Source organism: Coturnix japonica, chromosome 4, assembly GCF_054131305.1.
Source record: "Coturnix japonica strain WE chromosome 4, WE-NBRP24, whole genome shotgun sequence".
NCBI lineage: Eukaryota > Metazoa > Chordata > Aves > Galliformes > Phasianidae > Coturnix > Coturnix japonica.
Window position 1 is genome coordinate 71599357 of NC_140666.1, and position 19224 is coordinate 71618580.

At 38.6% G+C, this 19224-nt stretch overlaps 1 long non-coding RNA gene across 1 annotated transcript; it reads left to right on the forward strand.

Moving 5' to 3' along the window:
• Positions 1 to 10184: 10184 nt before the first annotated feature.
• LOC107313812 (uncharacterized) lies at positions 10185 to 17571 on the forward strand. Its single transcript, XR_001555202.3, has 3 exons — positions 10185 to 15466; positions 16672 to 16798; positions 17363 to 17571. It is a non-coding gene; the product is annotated as an uncharacterized LOC107313812 (long non-coding RNA).
• Positions 17572 to 19224: the final 1653 nt, after the last annotated feature.

Sequence of the window (19224 nt, forward strand, 5' to 3'; positions counted from 1 at the left end):
GCTGTGCAGTGTTTTCATGAGTGCTTTCCTCTTCTAAGTGAACTGCATCTGCTGCACATGTAGTAATTAAATTCAAAATAGAAGAGTCAAAATATTCCTGCTGCAAGCTTGTTGATGAATAAGGCCTAACAATCTGATTATATACGTGTATATATTTATTTGTGCACATGAAAAATAAAATCACTACTCTGATTTGTTTTTGCTAGTAGGAAATAGACCCATTTATACTCAATTGTTAATGTGATTTATTGACATAGCAAGTTTATTTTAGACATATGAAGATCCAGGGGAATGCAATTCTATTAGCAATGTTAATTTGTCTTCTCAGTGCTAGAAAGAAAAAAAAAAAAACAAAAAACTCGCAAAGCTTGTTTTTATTTATTTATTTATTTATTTATTTATTTATTTTATCTGCGGGGGTTCTGAAAGAGTAGCTGTCACTTTTTTTAGCCTTAGTTAATATTTGCCATCATTTTCTTGATGCTACAGCTATGCTGGGGGAAAGGAAGCTCTCCACCTGCTCCAAGTCCAGAGTGCTTAATCTTGAAGACAAACACTGAGAGGAAAAGAGAGTTACTCTATATGAATCTAGTTGCTGTGCTACAGAAATGATGGCAGTGGATTTCTGTCTCTAGTCTACTGTAGCTAATACTGATTTCTGTAAATTGATGGAGCATGCAGTACCCTAATACCAAATGCCATCATAGACATGTTTTGCAACCATTACCATGCCACAGTGGCACAGTGAGTGCTGTGCTCTGAAGTGTTATGAAGGCCCTCAGGCATCCTGAATGTAAAAACATTCTCTGAAGAATTATGGAGACAACTATCATCATCCGAGGGGGAATTCTAATTTGAAATAATCTTTATCCTCAAATGAAATCTGTCATTTGGGTCACTGCTGCTGTGGAATGATTATTTTTTCTCCTACGTAAGCAAGAATAGTTGAGACCTATTCTTAGCAGTTAATCATATCTCGTAAGCTATTTAATAAGCTCAGTAAGCCTGCTTCTTGAATTCTATATTGCTCATTATAAGATGGGGCTTTGAGAAACCTCTTGGAAGGTGCCCCAGTCTCAGAGGGTTGGAACAAGTAAAGGTTCCTTCAGCCTAAACCATTCTATGATAATATTTGGATTATAAAGAAGGGCACCAGAATCTGCTTTTTCACCAGTGTAGAAACCAAGAGAGAAAAAAAAAATTATCAGAGTTCCCAGCTGCATGCCTATGGGTGTATCAAAGGCTGCTGTCAGGGTGGGATCGTGTACCAGCTCCTCTTAATACACTGCTTTTGGGGCTGGGTAAAGCAGCAGCATGTAGCAGACAAGTGCTCCAACAATCACAACCTGCTTCCTCAAGCACACCAATCCCTCTTCCAATTTTTCATGTTTGCTGTGAGCAGGTAAGTGCAATTTAATGTGCAGTTTAACAATACCGTTTTCTCATGCCTGAGCTGCCCGGTGGGTGCAGTCACTCCTTGTTTAGGTTTCCTGCAGGAGACTTTTGGCAGCTCGTCTTCCGGGAGACACTGTTTTTTTCTGTTTGTCTTGGTGCCAGCTTAAACATGTTGGATGCCTTTGAATCTTTTATAAAGGAGATTCTCTAAGTAAAAGCTTTGCTTTAAGGTGCCCAGCTACCCACAAAAACCTAACAACAATAAATTCCCTCCTGTACAGCGATAGAGCTGTTCTTCCACTTGGAACATGCAAACTTGCTGCACTGGTTTTCCTTTGGCCCTCTCCTGTTGGTAGGAGGGAGGCTGGAGATGTTCAAGCACTTTGAGGGCATACATGGGAGCTGAACCCTAAATTTCCAAATCCTAATGGCAATGATAGAAACTCAAGAAAAGAATGAAAAGAGGTTGGAGCCTTTCATTACACCCCCAATTCTTTTTTTTTCTTTTTCTTTGTGAAAGCACATAAAAATCACACAAACTTGGGAAAAGTGCCTTCCTCTGAGAACATGAGCAATCCCATTGATCTCAACGAGAGACAGAGCACAGCTGGAACTGAGATGAAGCTGTCAGCTTCCTGCTAGGTTGTGTCTAGCTGGCACAGATGCAGTTAAACAACTTGCTAAATCTGCATTAGAAAGACATTTCCCTGTGGGTCAGGTGGTGTAGGATGGTTGGTTCTTTTGTTGGCTACCCACTGTTATGGGTGCTGCAAGCAGTCATTGAACAACATATTCACTCCACAGATTCTTATACCTGCTATAGTTTTTATGGCTTTGCAGTTCTGTGTGGAGCATTCAGGCTGCAGTTTGTTAATAGAGTTTGTTGAAAAAATACGGCATGTAATAATGAAGTAAAAAGTAAAATGAATTTCCTTTCTGGGGTTCTTTAGCCCAAACACACATTATGTTACTCTTAAGCTCACTGATTAAATGATCTGATGAATGAGGCATGGTGAAGGGGTCTGGAGGCTTGGATTTAGTTTGCAGGTCTAGCTGAGTTTTCCTGTGCAAAGACTAAGCAGAGAAATTTAAGGCTTTAACTCCAGGTGATGATCCATCTTTAGCTGCTACTTAATCCTTTAAATCATAATTGCTAATTTAGGTCACTCGGCTGTATGGTTTCTGAGAGTTGAATTCTTAGGAAAATAATTCTGCCTGGGGATGTTTAGAAGCTGAGGTGTCAAGGGTGGTGCTGAGGACTGAGTGGTGTTAGCAGTAAGTTTACATCTGTTATTTTCTTGTCTGTGAGCTGTAAGGGAGCTAAAATCCAGGTTGTTGTGACTCCTCACCTCATGGGGAGGATTGAAGTAAGACAGGGAGGGCAAGGTAGGCTTGAGCACCAGTCTGGGTGGAACTTTGTCACCTTTGACTCCTTCTGTTGGTCCTTACAGATCTCAGTAGTTGGAATCTTTAAGAAGGAAGAATTAAACTAAGTAACTTGAAATAATCTAAGTTATGAAGTCAGACTTTGGCCAGAACAGTGTACTTAAATCTACTACTTTTGAGATAATTGGTTTTAATACTCTTTTAACACAGCTGCATCAGACCATGTTTAGATTTTCACTAGGAAAATAGCATTTCAATCCCCATGCGGTTTCTCAATTCACCCTGTGTTATTGAATCCACCAGAGCAGATTGGCACTGCAAATTACTATCCCCCCCACTTCCCCCTGGGGGCAGTTTACTCTGTAGTGGTACCCTGAGGAATCGTGTCTCTTATGTAAGTGTTGAATTTTTCATGGCACTGCTTCCCAGGGCAGTGTGTTTGTATTAACTGTACCTTTCTGTACTTTTTGTTTTCAGATATAAACCAGCTTTTTGGCTCAGACCTTTTCCTCTGAAGATGTGTTTCCTGTACAAAACACTGTGGGCCCAGCCCAGGTGCTGAGGTTGTTGGCCTTGCTGCTCCATCAGACTTTGGGGAGCTGCTTGGTAAGTAATGTGGGCATGACATGGTGGTATTGTGGGAAGCCAAAGGTTTCCCAGAGGGGTTTCCTGCATTTAGAAATGAATTAAACTTTCAGCCTTTGTATTAAGGATGTCACAGAGGTCACCTGCTGGTCTCCAGAGGAAACATGCAGCTGAACTCTGCAGAAAATAGAGGATCAATGGCCAGATACTCTGCTGACCACATAACTGTCTGTGCCTTCGGACTACCATGATGTCACAACTACTTGACAATGGTGAAATCTCACAATGTTAAGTTACAGATGTAGGTAGGTATTGCAGTCAAAGGCATGATGCTGTTTAATTCTGTACTCTTTATAGCATTTTGCAACAATATGGAAAGAGGTGGCAGCTCACAACTAACACATTTCAGTGTCTTGTAGTGTTTCTGGTAAGAACTGAAATGATCAATGGAGACGTTCTTTTCTCTTCATCATGGAAATTTAATTTTATGATTACTCCGGATAAACGGGATTAGGTTTAATCAGCTCTAGTTTTCTAAAGTGTGAGTTATTTTGCTGTCAGGCTTGTGCTGTAATTGAATTAATGACTCAGTAGATACTTACATTGATATCTTTTTGTCCCACCTGCATCACTTTCCCTTGTGACAAACAGCCAAGTGATGTTTAACAAATCAGTGGATACTTAAGAACAGAGTTGCCTTTTCATTTATGGATTAACTCTTACAAGCCAGAAATGGCAGCAGGCAATCCTAAGGTACAGTGGGTGCACCTGTGTTAGTGATGCAGTTTTGGCTTACTGCTTACTGGCGTTCTGTGGGGTCTGGGAATGCAGGAACTGGATTCCTTTTGGGTGATATTAAGGTGAATGGCGAGATGTGGCATTTGAACCGTGGAGATAGACTGGAGATAATCTGAACTAAAATACAAAAAACTCCAGATCTGTGCTGTTTGTATCAAATCCTCTGCATCAACACCGTTACTTTGCAGATTTAATTTTGGTCCACACTACAAAAATGACAGGATTTTTCTGCCGATAATTTCCAGAAAGCAGAGAGCAGAAAATATCCCTCAGCTATAGACCGACACAGATACCTCAGAGTTCATGTCTTTTTTTCGACAGTCAGAAAAGAAGAAGCATTCTTATGCTGATTATTGAAATTGTACATGTTCCAGTGCAGCAAAGCAAATATATTTAAAGCCATGAATGACAGACATTTCTCAGGTAATTTATGATATTATACTCATGTAAGTATTTTAGCAAGTATGTAATAATATTTAATAATATGTGATAACATGTGTGTTATGATACTTGGTGATAATAAACATAACATTTTACGTGTATAAATATGAATGTACTGCAGAGCATAAGGTCAATATTAGACCCTATGAAAGGCAAATTCTTTTTCCTGGAAAGTTTTTCACAGCATTTTCTATTACACTCTGTTTCCATAGAATAAAATGCAGACAAAGCAACATCTGTACATTTTGTTTTTCATGAAACAAAAGAGACTGAGTTCCTTTGGTCCAAACCAACTTTATGTTGACTTCAAAATATTTTGGCTGTATTGGTCCAGCTCCTTTGAGTCTTAGCATGTCTTACTTCTGTCATCTAGGGCTGACTTTTGCATTTGGCAGGATGTGCTGCAACTCAAGGAGTGTTTTCATTACACTTAGTCAAACAGCTGTTTCTTTATAGGATGTTATTTTATCTGAAATTCTCTTTTCTTGGACACTACAGAAAAGCATCAGAGTGAGACATACTGTGAACTTGTTTTTTTTGAGTGACTGGGTCAGGCATGTGGCAATAGATTTTCTAAGTGCAAAACAGTGTGCAGTGAATAGAAGCAGTTTGATATGATTTTCTGCTTGTAGTGGCTTTTCAGTCTCTAAAAAGCAAAACTGAGAGTTTATATTAAGGGAGAAGCTCAAGTGTTTTTCTGTTTCCTTAGTTGATATGGACTTTATCTTTCTTTTAAAGGAAGTGCCCTTATGATTTATTGTGCCTTTCAGTACAGTGAAGTATTCAGTTGTGCCTGCAGTTTCCAGAGGAGCACACGGCTAAGGAAAAGGAAGATCCTGTGAGGATGACAAGCTGAGGGAAGTCCAAGTGTTCAGGAAAAAGAGAGTATGGGCCTGGAATGTCCTTATGGTCTCCTCAGAAAGAATGCTACCAGGAGGATCCTGACTGTGGTGTAAAGAAGTCAGTTAGGAGAAGTAAAGGAGAGAGTGCATAAGAATATATAGTGCTAAGAGCGTTCCTGCGGAATAATAATGTAGGTTGGTTTTATCACTGATAGAAATAGCTTCCTATTGATTTAGGAAGCTAAGTCTCCAATAATACGTTGAGAACGTTGCCCTTTTTCAGTGATATTCTCCTAGAGATGGCGGCAGGGACTCCAAAGCTTTGGTAGAGGCTACCAAACCTTGACAGGACAGGAGAAAGGAGGTCCTGAAATATGGACTTACTCGGATCAGCCAATTTGCTCTGTCTGCCTAGAATGTTATTTTTACTTGGAAAGTGGGAAAGCATTTTTGAAGACAGTGTAAAGCCAGGAAAAATACAGCTGTCATTTATTTGTCAGGAAAAAACAGGAAATTTCTATTTTTATTCTTAGGCAATTTTTTCACTTTCCTTCTTTTAAAAATACAATGACAGTAAATGATTAATAGATGCAGTCCACAGTGCTGCCAGCAAGAAGCCAACCTGAGTGTAGGGAAAGCTTAAATAATTGAAGGGAAAAAATGACAGAGGCAGCCATTAGTTCCTCTTGATAAGAAAGGCTTCATAGCCTGGCTATTTGCCCAAATAAAAGGGAAAATTTACCATTAGAGTAGGGCAGTCTGTAGATTTAGTGATGGACTTCCCTTGGGGGAAGAAGAAACGTCAGGGCTCAGTGTTCCTAAACTGATAGAAAATGATGCAAAACCTCCTCCTTTTTAGTTGCATTACAGCACTTACAGCACAACCAGCTTGTCAGAAATAACTGGGCAGGATTCCAGAAACAAAACTGAACACCATATAGGAGTGTGAATCATGTAGCACTGGCTAGTTGCCTTCAGAGGGTGACTCTATTCCATAGACATCCCAGTGGTCATGGGAGACCTCACATTCTTACAAAATGGTCAGCTGAGCAAATCAGATTGGCAAAAGTTGAGTAGATAACAAACTGCAGTCTTCTTGGAGAGGGCAATGAAAGACAAGTACTCAAAATAAACGAATGATTTTCAAAGAGCGGGTTTTAGTTTATTAGCTGAACTGTCTATTCTGAAGTTCTGTGTTGTGGTTATTAGTGGACGATAGTGTTTCATATTCTCATCAGGGGAATAAGAGAGGATCCTTTCCTATGAACTGCAGACTACTGTTTCATATGACATGTTTCATAACGTAGTTTCCTTTAATTTCCATGCAAAACTTAACAAGTACCAGAAGACAGGCTGTCCTGAAAAATCTGTTAAGGCTGACTTGTCTTCTACTGAAGAAATTTCCCAGGGCCTAATTAGTCATTTTGCACAGACAATATCAATAAGGCAGTTGCTGAATGGTGGTGTTTAACTGATTATGTAAAATGAGATGGTGGTAAAAGAAGCCAAGCTCTTGGTTATGTGTGGTTGTTAGAACTTACAGAAGTGACATAGGGCCCATCATTTTCTCCCACATCTACAGCCACAACAAAACTCGCACTGCTCATCATTGGAACCCACTTGGAGCTGATGTACCACACAAAGTATTTCTGGGATGTTTGGATATTGAACTCAGTGTTTGCTGAGCTCAGGGATCTCCACATGCCCATGACTGCACTAGATACTAGGTATGGCTGTACAAGAAGAGCATCACATTGCAACACGAAATTCTGAGTTGGAGCGTAATTGGAATTTGAGCTGAATATCGATTTTCATGTAGAAATGAAAAGCACAGCTTAGAACGAGTCTTTTAGGTTGCTTTTGACTCTTGGCAGGCACAATATTAAATAACAATGACTGCTGATTAGGAAGCAGAGAAAGATGGAAGCGGTAGCTACATCCAGCCCTTGACAACATCACTTCTTGGACAATGATATCTAAAGCTTTTAGATAATGAGAGTAATGGCTATATCCTGTGCAATGAAAGAGCAGCATGTTGACTACCGCTGCCTAACAGCAAAGCTTTCTTTCCACTGAGGCATTCTGGGAAAAGCCATGGTGGCATATGTATAGGGAGTAATCATTCAGCAAAGTAAATCTGAGTGTGCAGACTGTTGCAGAATTTCTTGAAGAATTTGTGCCTGCTAACAATCTTGTCCTTTTGATAAGGTCTTAGTGCAAGTTTTAGGATGCTGCTTACACTAAGTGATGGTCGTCTCTCTGTGTAACTTTAATGAGAGGGGGCTGCTATTGCTCAGTATTGCTTTGACTTACTGCTTCTGAAGGATTGTGCAGAATCTTTTTAATGAGACCCAGCTGTGCTGGCCAGTTGGATGATTGGAAACTGGAAAGATTTAGGAAAAGGTTTTTTTTTTTGTTTTTTTGTTTTTTGTTTTGTTTTTTTTTTTTCAAATATATCCCTCACCATAATTCAAAGGATCTCCCTAAGAAAATTATTTTCCTCTAATATTTTTCACTGTGTCTGTCCTTCACAGGTGGCAGTGAGCTGGCACCTTTTGATACTGAGATTCTCACTCCTAAGCCGTTTAATTAAGGCAATGATGTTGTGTGGAGTATAAGAATTGGAATTCACCCATAATTCTTTTGCATCCAGTAACTCCTGAAAGTTTTGGAAAAAAAAAAAAAATGACATGGCATAGAATAAAGTAAGAATAAGCCAGGCATGAGCTTATTCTTACTATCCTGCTGAAGAGGGTATTGTTGCAAAGCTTATTTCTACACTAGAATCCAGCTTTCACCATTGTGTAACAAGTAGCTCTCCACAACCAAATTTGTGTGTGTGCTGGACGTATTCCAGAAAGTACTGAAACAATATCAGGGAGAGTAGTAGAGGCTAATGACCTTCCTTTCCAAGGTTGGTGTTTTTGTTTTACATGAAGGAGCCATGAATGTATTTTGGATTTGTTTTGTAGAGGCGTCACAGTCAGTTCTAGTGACAATAATACTTGGAACAAAGGCTGAAGAGAGAAATTGGAGTTAGTGGGCTTCATCTGAGAGCAGAAAACACTAATGATTCTTTGGATGTCAATAAGAAGAAAGACGCCAAAGAGAGAAAAAGCAGCATTAATGTTACAAAGTCAAGCAAGAGAAAGTTATAGAGGATAAAAGAGGCTGTGGCAGGACAAAGATAGCTGAATGCACAGGAATAGGAGGATCTCCATGATTGAGACATGCATGTATCTAAATTCTAAACAACTCTCACATATGAATGAAAGTCAAGGATCTATTCTGCCTACTGTATCAATAACAATATTTCCTGGAGGCATTTTGCATGCAAAAACTTGGGATGCTGCAGCTGCTGCTTCACAGTAACGGTCAGTGTCAGATGTAGAGAGGTTGTGTCCTAATCCCATCGTTTCCCATCTGGTAACACTGGTTTTCCCTTCCCTGATTAACAACCTTGCAGAAGAAGGTGGTGGCTGTCAGATATGGGAGCGGTGCCTAAGGGAAGGACCCAAGGGGTGTTTTACGAGGGAGTGTGAAGAAGAGCAGGGCTCCTGCCAAAGAGCACTTTGGGGATGAAGGAGCTACTGGAGAAAAGGCAAGATCTGAGGCTACCCAGGTACTAAAGAGGGGTTACCTTTGGTCCTCACAAAGGGTAAGCTGGAAGCTGTCTGCTTCTTCTTGTCTGAAGCAAAGCTCATATATCTGCTGTGATCTTTCAGAGGAAGTGGCATATAATTATTTCTTTTGGGTATCAATTTTTTGTGTGTGTGCGTGTGTGTATATTTAAGCTGTTGACAGTTCTGATGTAAAAGCTAGTAAAGCTAAATTATAGAAATGAGGCTTAGTTTTTATTTATCATATAACACATTGTAAATCTGCAGTGATTCTGAGTGAGACTGGGGGTAAAAAACAGTGTTTTGTTATGCGTGCAACCTGTTTTGATTTCTATGTTTGTCATGTTTCTCTTCCAATCCTGATTTTTCTTCCCACAGTTTTAATATTCTTGGGCTGGATGAATTACTTCTAAACATAGGAATGCTGAAAAGTACAAGAACTAGCTCTAAGGCTACTTAGTTATTGCAGTGTGCAAAGATGTTTTCCATTAATACTCTACTGTATTAACAAAATATTCTGAAGTTGATTTATTGCATCTGCTGGACTTTCTGCATTTCTCAGTAGATATTTTCCGGAGCTGCCATGACTTCTGGTTGCCTGCTGTGAGAAACTGGTACCAGCCAGCTCACTTAAGCTGATGAAAAAGTCTGAGTTAGAGGTAGGTACTGCCAGATCTCAAGTTCCAGACTAATATTTTAAAACTGTATTAATTTAAGTGCTAAGCTGGAAATTTTCCATGCATTTTTATTTATTTATTTTTTTTAAACATCAATGTATTTTGATAATTAAATACTCTAGTTATACCTTGAAATGTATTCTGTGCATCCCAAATCCCTGATAGATTTTTGTTGGCTGAATTCACTGAGCTGCTGTCTAAAATCCCAGGTTTTGTGGTTTTACCTGGAGGCAGGGATTTGAGATTCCCAGCTTCACTACAGAGCTGGAGTCCTGGGCTTATTCATCCAAAGATCCACACTGATGACTTGGAGCTTCAACTGTGGGAGACTCCCAGGAATGAGCACATCTTGATCATCGAGGATTCTTGGTTCTACTGGCTTCCATGTCCCTCATTGCTTTGTTAGGACTCAGCCAGAACTTGTCAAACCAGAGGTAATTTTGATAAAACAGCTTGCATTCTACAAATTGATGTTTTCTGACAAGCATTCATCAGAATGTTTCCAGTGAGTTTAATTGCTGAGTTACAGGAGCCATAATATTTCACTAAGTGTTCCTCCAACAATAGGATATATTTGGGTCAAACTACAGCATGCATCTTCAGTGCTAAATTAATATCCTCACTGCTATTGTTAGTTCAGGCAGCTCATAGCTAGCTGAAACACAAAGAAGCTAATATTAAAAATTACCGAGCAGTGGCTAAAGCAGCCACTGAATTGGTAATATGTCATGTAATTATGTTGATTACTTGAGGAGGCACTTTCACCATCTATTCAAGCTACATATTTTACATATATATAGAAAGCCATTGCACTATGACTTTGGTCTGATTTACTTGGCTTTGTCTTGTCAGAATCAGATGCAAGTTTTATGAGAAAAGCAACCTTGAAATGTCCAACAGAAATATTCAGAATGTGCTGGTATTCAGAATACAGATTATGTATAGGGAGGATCCTCAATTGAATTAATTATAAATGATGTAGACAATGACTCAAACATGTATTTCCTTGAAACACCTAAAATCAGACTTTTAGTACTTTTATAGGTTTTCCAAGGAATTCAGATGAAGTTCCATATTGTGTTATCACTGCCATATAGTTTATCTTTGCTTCACCCATCTGAACACCACAAATTGTTGGTGACAATGTCCATAGCTCCTGCTCTGATTCCACACTAGATAATTTTAAAACAGAGATAGCAGTGTTTCAGAATTGCCTCCTGTCGAAGTGATTCTGCTGTGGGAGCATAGCCTGACATAATAGCATAGCTAGTTTGCTATATTGTTAGAAGGATAAGATTTTAAACACCTGTTCAGATATGAATGATACATTTACTTCTCATATCTCTACATTGAAAACTCATTTTGCTCCAGAGATAGAAATAGTTCTTCCTGCTAAATCCCTGAACACTTTCATTTTCATCCAGGAACCTGCTGACCTCTCAGAAGCAACCAGTACCTCCCAAACTCTAATCAGCTGGTTCCAGGTGGAACAAGTTCATGCATTGGAGCAAGTTTTTTGGAGAAGGTGGTTGTACTAAAACTACATACGTACCCTGCTTGCTACTCTGTAAAACAGCACCGAATATATCAGTGTTTGAAGCAGATACCTACCGAATAATTAAAGCCTGCCTGTGCAGAGAAAAAAGTTATTCAGACTTTTTACAGGAAGTGTGCTATTCTTGTCAAGAAGTTATGAAATAAGATGGAAAAGATTTATTAAGTACCCAGAGGGAAATTCACAAATATGCTGAAGGCCAAATGCTGCATGAAGATCAAGCTGTTAGTTTGAACTTGGTTTGAACTAAGTTTCTCTACTTATGTCATATTTTTTGCTGTGCGTTTGGTCGACTCCCAAGTCCAGTGTGCAGGTAATGCCATGTACTCCAGCAGATACATGTGAATTTGGAGTTTTATATAAAATCATAGACTGTCCCAAATTGGAAAGGTCATGCAAGGAACATCAAATTCAACTCTTGGGTCTGCTTAGGACCACACAAAAATCAGACCATGTATCTGAGAGCATTGTCCAGATGCTTCCTGAACTCTGACAGCTCAGTGCCTGGTATCCAACCTGATCCTTCCCTGTAAAAGCTTCATGCCATTTTCTTGAGGTCTTTTGCTGGACAGCAGAGAGAGTACATCAGTGCCTGCCTCTCTGCTCCCTCTCATGAGGAAGCCATAGCTATATCAGCCCACTGATCAGCTAGCTCTTCTGGCCCCATCTTCACAGTGATGTTTGAATACCAAGGCCTATACCACTGATGCAGACAAGGTAACTGCCTGTATCTTGTAATAGTCTATTGATGCCTAACAGATAAAGTGCCCGTTGTGCTGAAGATGGAGCTTGTAGCTATTCTGTTTTTATTTCATTACAACTAATATAAAAGGAAAGAAAATAAATACAAGCTACCTGTAAGCCAGTACTCTTGGTGCATGCCCAGGTAGTTCAGTGACACTTAACTATGCTGGCTGAAGCAGGAGGTCAGATCTGATGTTGTAAGGGTTAAAGAGTAAGGTTTGCTAAGTCATGCCTACAAATGAATTCAACAGAAGTGGTTAGCAATAATGAAAAAAATGGGCTTGATTGGCAGTCTCTCTAATGCTTCTGGAATAACTGAACAGACCCTTGTGCCAGCTCAAGGATTGATGGGCATAGGATTTCTATCCTGTGCACGGTCATGTGATTTTCCTTAGTTCATGGTCAGTAGGCAAATTGTGGGGAAGAGTGTATAATGCTAGTGAAAGTGTGTTTCTTGAACTTGTGTTAGAATAAGCTCTGCATGTAACAGGCCATTCTGAGTCATCTACAAATAATATGAAAATGCTTGCTAAGAGTTTTAGTCAGTCTGTTGAAGTAATTTATACTCTGTGGTCCAGAAATGTAAGGAGCTACAAGAACATTTAATTTTCCTAAGAGCGTATTTCCGGATATAATATACAAGTTTTCACATTGAAGCTCAAGTTTTTTTTTCTTCTATATTTTAGATCAGTTTTGAGTGCCAATTTTGTTTAAAAGTCAGAAAGCTCTTCAGAAGACAAGCTAACTCAACAACATTTTTGCTATTGTTAAGCTAAATCATACTCTGCAGACTTTCTGTGAATAATTAACTCTAGAACTTACTGTGCTGCTTAAATGAGGCCTGTACTAGAAAGCAAAATTATTTGCACTATGAGCAGGTTAATTCATTTTCTATGCTGCAATGCACAAAGAGAATAATTCTTCAATGTCATTTTAGCAACAATTTTTTGTATGTCCATATGCCTCTTCTAAGATGGAGCTGGTAATCCATCCCATTAAAGATTTAAATACTTCTTTGATGCTAAAACATTTTTCTTAATTCCATAAATATCTGGTGGCACTTATTCTAAATTGAAGTTAGATGTACTGTTTAATATGACATAGTGAGTTCTGAACTCGCAGCCAATGAGAAATGTCAAACCCTGCCTTTTTCTAAGCAATTAATTTGAGAAATGTTCTTTAGTACAATGTGTAAACTATTAAAATACCTGTCAACATTGCAGAGGCCCAGCATAATTTTTTCATTTCTATAGACTGGTCTTTCAGTGATAAGGGATAACTTCTAAGATTTTATTTCAGAAACTTCTAGCAGAGCTAATCCCAGCAAAACATTGAATGTAGTGCTATGCAGTTCTAGAACTTATCTGAGCATTTATCTCATTTCTGTCTTGTCCCAAATCCTCAACTATACTGACCTCTGCAAGGGCTCAATCTTTAGGATTACCTGAAAGTGGATTAAAGATAAACCAGTAACTGAATTTCCACTTAGCCAACATGTAGCACTCAACCAACCTTCTTTTGAGAGGTTCTCATTAATTTCAGTGGAATATCTCATTTCTTTCTCTTCCCAAAAGTAGATTAAGCCTTGTTCTTCTCTGTTACTTCATTATCCCAAAGTAAGGGGAAGATGATGGGCAAACTACTTCTTTCAGATTTCTTGGGATGTTATTTGTCCAGCCACCAGAGGGTACTTGCATCTCAAGCCTCTTAAGATAAAATACAATGTCAACAGAAGTAGTATCATTGTGGTAACTGTATTTACATACTAATGAATGCAGAGTGCTCTTGCTTCATGGTAAAATTGAAGCTACATTTATTTTAACTTAATTTGATCTGCTCGTTATTGGTCAGACTAATAAATGTATCAGCTCTTCATCAAACAGAAATGTAGCAGAAATGAATTTAATTGCATTTCAATGCACTGATTTTGTATTTATATGAGTTTACCTGGATCAGAAATTCATGGATTATGTCACTGTCTAACTGCTGTCCTGTGTAAGGTGTAAGGACAAATTGGATTAAGGTAATGTATGTAAAATACAAGACAAATGTTATTTCAAATACAGGTTGATGTTTATTGAGGCACTGCAGAGTCACCATTAGATTTAATTCAATATAAAGGACTTTATAGAAGCAGCAGCAGCAGCAGCAACTTCTGTAGTGCTGCTATTGCTGCTTTGGGGATTTTTGTCAATGTTACAAAACTTTTAGGAAATCTTCAGAACTTTTGCCAAGGAAAATACTGGAGCTTGCAACTTATAATGTTGAGAAGATGAAAACAAATAGGAATTGGCAACTTTTTACAAAGCAATCTTGTACTTCAGCTGAAAAAGAGTACTGATATATTTCAGTATGTGCTGTATAAAAGTAATGTTAACTTATAATCTATTATATGTTAGGTATTATGGAAAGCAAATTGAAGGGGAGTTTACCAATGACTTCCTGTTAAAGATTAGATCAGATAAAGAGAATATTTCAGATGTATCCATTTGACGTGCTATGAATACAAAACCTATGGAGGCTGTTCTAATGTTATTCACTGTATCATCTGTTTAGAATACAGGACATCACCTCAACAAGTATTACCATTGGTCGGTTCTAGATACGCTTTCACATGGAGATTCATGAAGCTCATACCTTCTGGAAATACTGTAATTTTGGTCTTCATGGAAGTTTCGAGATAAGCTTTTTTTTTTTTCTTTTTCTTTTCTTTCTTTTTTTTTTTTTTTTTTTTATTTTTTTTTTTTTCTAGTGACAGTAAAACATTTGATAACATAAATGTGAACTCAATATGGCATGACTTTTTCCAGCAGACAAAACAACTTTTGTGCTATTTAATTCAACAAGAGGTCACAGCCTTCCCTGTAGACTTATTTTCTGATGCAGGTTGACCAGATGTGTGTTTGACATTGATACACATGTGCAATGGTCTAGAGATGTATCTTCAGGCTGTGCCAATGCTGCTGGTATTGTATACTGTTGATCTGATAGTAGAGCTGGAAGAAGGTAAAACATGAAAAAATAACTTGTGACCTTTGTTACAAATTGAAAGAATTGCCCCAAAGAGTCCTTGTTTTGAAGAAGACTGAACACTATTTGACTTTTTACTGCCAGTCTCAGCTGAAATCAGGATTAGAACATCTGTCCTGTCTCTAGCTGGAAATTCTGGACAACAGAACAACTGGATGCATTCATGTATACTAAACATTAAAGACTGATATATGTGCTCTTTCGTTGTTAGATATTCATTATTTTTAATACAATTAAAGTGGTCTGTAAATACATCATGCAATGATTTCCTGTCAGATTTTGTTCTGGAGGAGTGATGGAAACTGAGCAGCTGTAATGGATTGTCAGCACAGCATTTGAATGCCAGCCAGCTGACAAAAGTGTCCAAATATACTTCTCTCTGATGACAAAATGGTTAAGTATTGGTGATAATAGTTGTTTCCTTTGGGGAAATCTAAGATAAAATCTATGTTTAGGTAGGTTTTTTGTAGATTAGTTTTCTAAGAGTGAGAAATCTAACTTAAAGGAACCATTTGGGCTGTTGTTTTTGATGAGAGAACATCTCAGAAAATATACCCTCAGGCTGTATGGCCCTACCTGAGAGAGTGGAGTATATGTGACTTGAGTAGCTGCTTAAACAGCTTCTCCCTGTGTTTTGTCAAAAGAAATCTGGATAGCTTGTTTAGATTAGATCTGAATGTGAAGAATTGAAGTGAGAGGACACAAATTTTTTTGACTTTAAATTGTATTTGAACGTAGGCATGAATTTTCATGATTCTAATATCTTCTGGAAATGAGATACATGTGAACAAAATCTTCCTGCTGATTTTGTGTAGAGAGTTTTATTTACAGCTGGTTAGCTGAGAAGGGTCATAAACACAGTACAGCAAAGCAAGCAGCCATACCACCTGCAAGGACAGCAAGAACAACAGGATGCTCTGTGATGGTGAGAAACTAGCCATGGTTTTGTGAACTCAGCAAGGGAGTAACTTTCAGGATGATAACAACAAGTTGCAAAGATACTTGGGGATGGTATGTAATTGGGAACCAATGATGAGCTCCGCTTTTGCAATATGTATGAGCTAATTATCCGTATTAGAAATGTACACGCAGCCAAGGAATAAACGAGATTAGCTGACCATATGTCAATGACAAGTGTGGTCGTTTTGCTTTTCTCCCACTGTTCTACAACAATTTTGTTGCCTCCCACTTGTATCAGGGGGAGATGGTGGGAAAAAGTATGTCCAAATTTTTGAGGGCATTTTGCACCTTTGAGATGATGGTGTTCTGCTATTTCATGAAGAGTCTGTAAACTTTATAGCTAACAGATATTTCTAGAACATGATTGAGGCCAGAGAGTATCTGAGGCAGAACTATCTCTTGTGAGATTTCGATTCCTTATCTTTCGCCTAGTGAAGTACGTCACAATTTGATTTTAAATTTCTCTGCCTGTGAGGGGGAACACTGATAGGAACTGGAGTGAGATGTGGTGTTTTAATCTCTGTGTGTTTTAATCTCCCATATGCTTTTTGATGGCAAATTAATAATTTCCATGATCATTTACATTATTAAAATTCTGGAAAAACATGTTGATAAATGATTTCTGTTTTTCATAACAGTTCTTGACATCTGAATAATTCCTATGTTAACTGTAGCAGAAAAATCACATAAGAAGCAATAGAAGCACAGAGGAGTTGGCAGTGATAAACCAGACACAGTGACTGCAGTGATGTCTGTGTGCATGCTGTAAGTGTCTCATTAGATCTTAACACTCGTCCTGTTTCTATGACCTCCAGTGACATTGCTCATAGCACATTATTAGTTTTTATGTTACTGTGGTGAAATGTATGTCCTCAGAAAAGTTATTTAAAACACAGCATGCAGCTTCCAGTTTTTAATCTATTCTTAGACTATTTAAGTCATTCCTCAGTTTGAGCACTAGCAGTATCAAGGAAAGTAAATGCATTTTATTTCTGGTTGGGATGTTCCTCACTGTAGTTTTCTTATTTCTAAGAATAAGGTCTGCAGTATATGTTTGTTTAGCAAATTATGGAGGATGTTTACAGTGTTCTTAGTCTTATTTGTGCACTTCAGAGGCTTCTCATTATGGCTGGAGTCAATGTACAGATGTCCTTGGCTATTCAAATAAATGAATATCTAGGCTGGAATAGTCTGCACGTGGATGAAAAAGAGAGGAAGGTTAAAAGCTAAGTGAGACTGCTCAAAAGATTTACAATCAGCTGTGAAAGATGTTTCCCTGCACTAAAGCTAATCAAGACAGTGAATTTTCATGTTTGTCTTGTATTACAGAGGAAATTGAATCAGACCACTCCGGGGGATTCCTTTATTATTTGCTATTCACACACTGGCACCCACACTTCCTCAGCTGCTGGCAATAAGATAACGTCAATGCGCATATGGTAACGAGGCTTCCTGCAAGGAAGTAAGAAGCAACATTTCCCAACAACCCCCAAATGGATGTTATCTAATAAAAAGAGTTCCAGCGCTTCAATATCAAATGTGTTCCTTCCCTTTCAGTAGGGTGATCCAGTTTTGTCAGCTACAAGGGACAGATTTGGATTTTAGAATGCTCTGTGGGCTGTGTTTGGTTCTTATTGCTGAGAGTGGGGGGAGTAACACAAAGAGCTGACTTGCACTGCTGGGATGTGGATGGAGCCGTATGTGTAACTAGGGGCAAGAGGTGAAGGCTTCCCTCATGTCACACTTTGCTGTGAGGTCTACCATGACTTGTGACAAACTGGGAGGCATTTGTGTCCAAACCAAGCTCATGGGGCAAGATGCCTTACTTGTCCTTGGGTATGAGTGAGCAAGTCAAGGCTGCTAGCTGGACAGACCATGGTTATTAGGACCATGCATGTTTAAATCAAGGAGAACTAAAAATCATACACAATGCTGTATCCTTCTTTAGATGTACCCTGTTTTCTACTGTTGTCTTTTTTTTTTTTTTTTTTAAATTGGAAAAGTACATAAATTAACAAGATATCTTTATAAGAACCTTGCTCTGAAGGAAGAGAGTACAAAACCATAATTCATCTACAGTTAAATCTGTCTTGGGTCATCTAACTTAAAAGTTATTCTTGGTTTGGATTAACTTGACCCAGTACTATAACATCATGTTTTGGTTGTTAAGACTTATTCCATCAATTCTTTTCTAGAACCTCAAGTTTAATAAATTACATGCCAATCATTCAATTTTCAGGAGCTACAAAAAGTTTAAATCAGCAAAAGATTAGTCAGTGATTTCTGGCACATGGGAACCTCACAGATTAACTCTCCTGTTTAAATTAGATGACGGATAGATAATTAGGCCTTTTTTTTTTTTTTTTTTTTTTTTCCTCCTGAAAAAAAGAATGTGAAATTCTGTTTTATTAAATATTTTTCAGATTACATCAAACTACAGTTTCCTTAGATCATCTAAGAACAGGGAAAAAAACCCACAAGCACCTCCCCCCACCACCCCCAAAAACCCACCCCAAAACAGACAAAGAAATAAGATGCAACTTAATCATAGGTAGTTACTTAATGCAAGCATTTTTAAAATAAGCAATGTCATTAGCCTTCCCCACTGTAAATTGCCTAACAGAAGTTGGCAGAGTTTCATTAGAACACATGAAGTCCTTGCTGCCCCACACAGATGTTCCCAGGTGTACCTGGGGACATGAGGCCCTCTCCAGGTGGGTAGTTGAGATAGCACTTGAGCTTAGGAGCAACGAGGGGAAGGCTTTACTGCTGCTTCGATGGCTTGCTGAGCATTGCATTGTGTTCTTTGACTCTCCTGTAGCATCAAAGATAAAGTTTGCTGTCTCTTTTTTGAAGGGACAGCAGCTTCCATCTGCTTCTTACATGTGCAGTGAAGAAGAAAATGGTAAGCATGTGCTTACTTACTGATCTCTTCTGCACCTGGGGAAAATAGAGAAGTAGACAAGAGTTCCTTGGTAGGGACTGTGTATTTCTTCCTGAGGAAACCTCTAGAAGTCCCCCATCTTTTTAATTTTCTAAGGCTCCTGAAGATATGGTCATGTTTGTGTTGCTAGTGTATGCATCATAATGTTCTGGTAAATGACGCTGTGTGACTTTGCCCCCCTCCTCCCCACCTTCTCCCTCAGACAGTCTGCTTCATGTGAGGCCTTGCTCAGGCAGACAATGAGTAC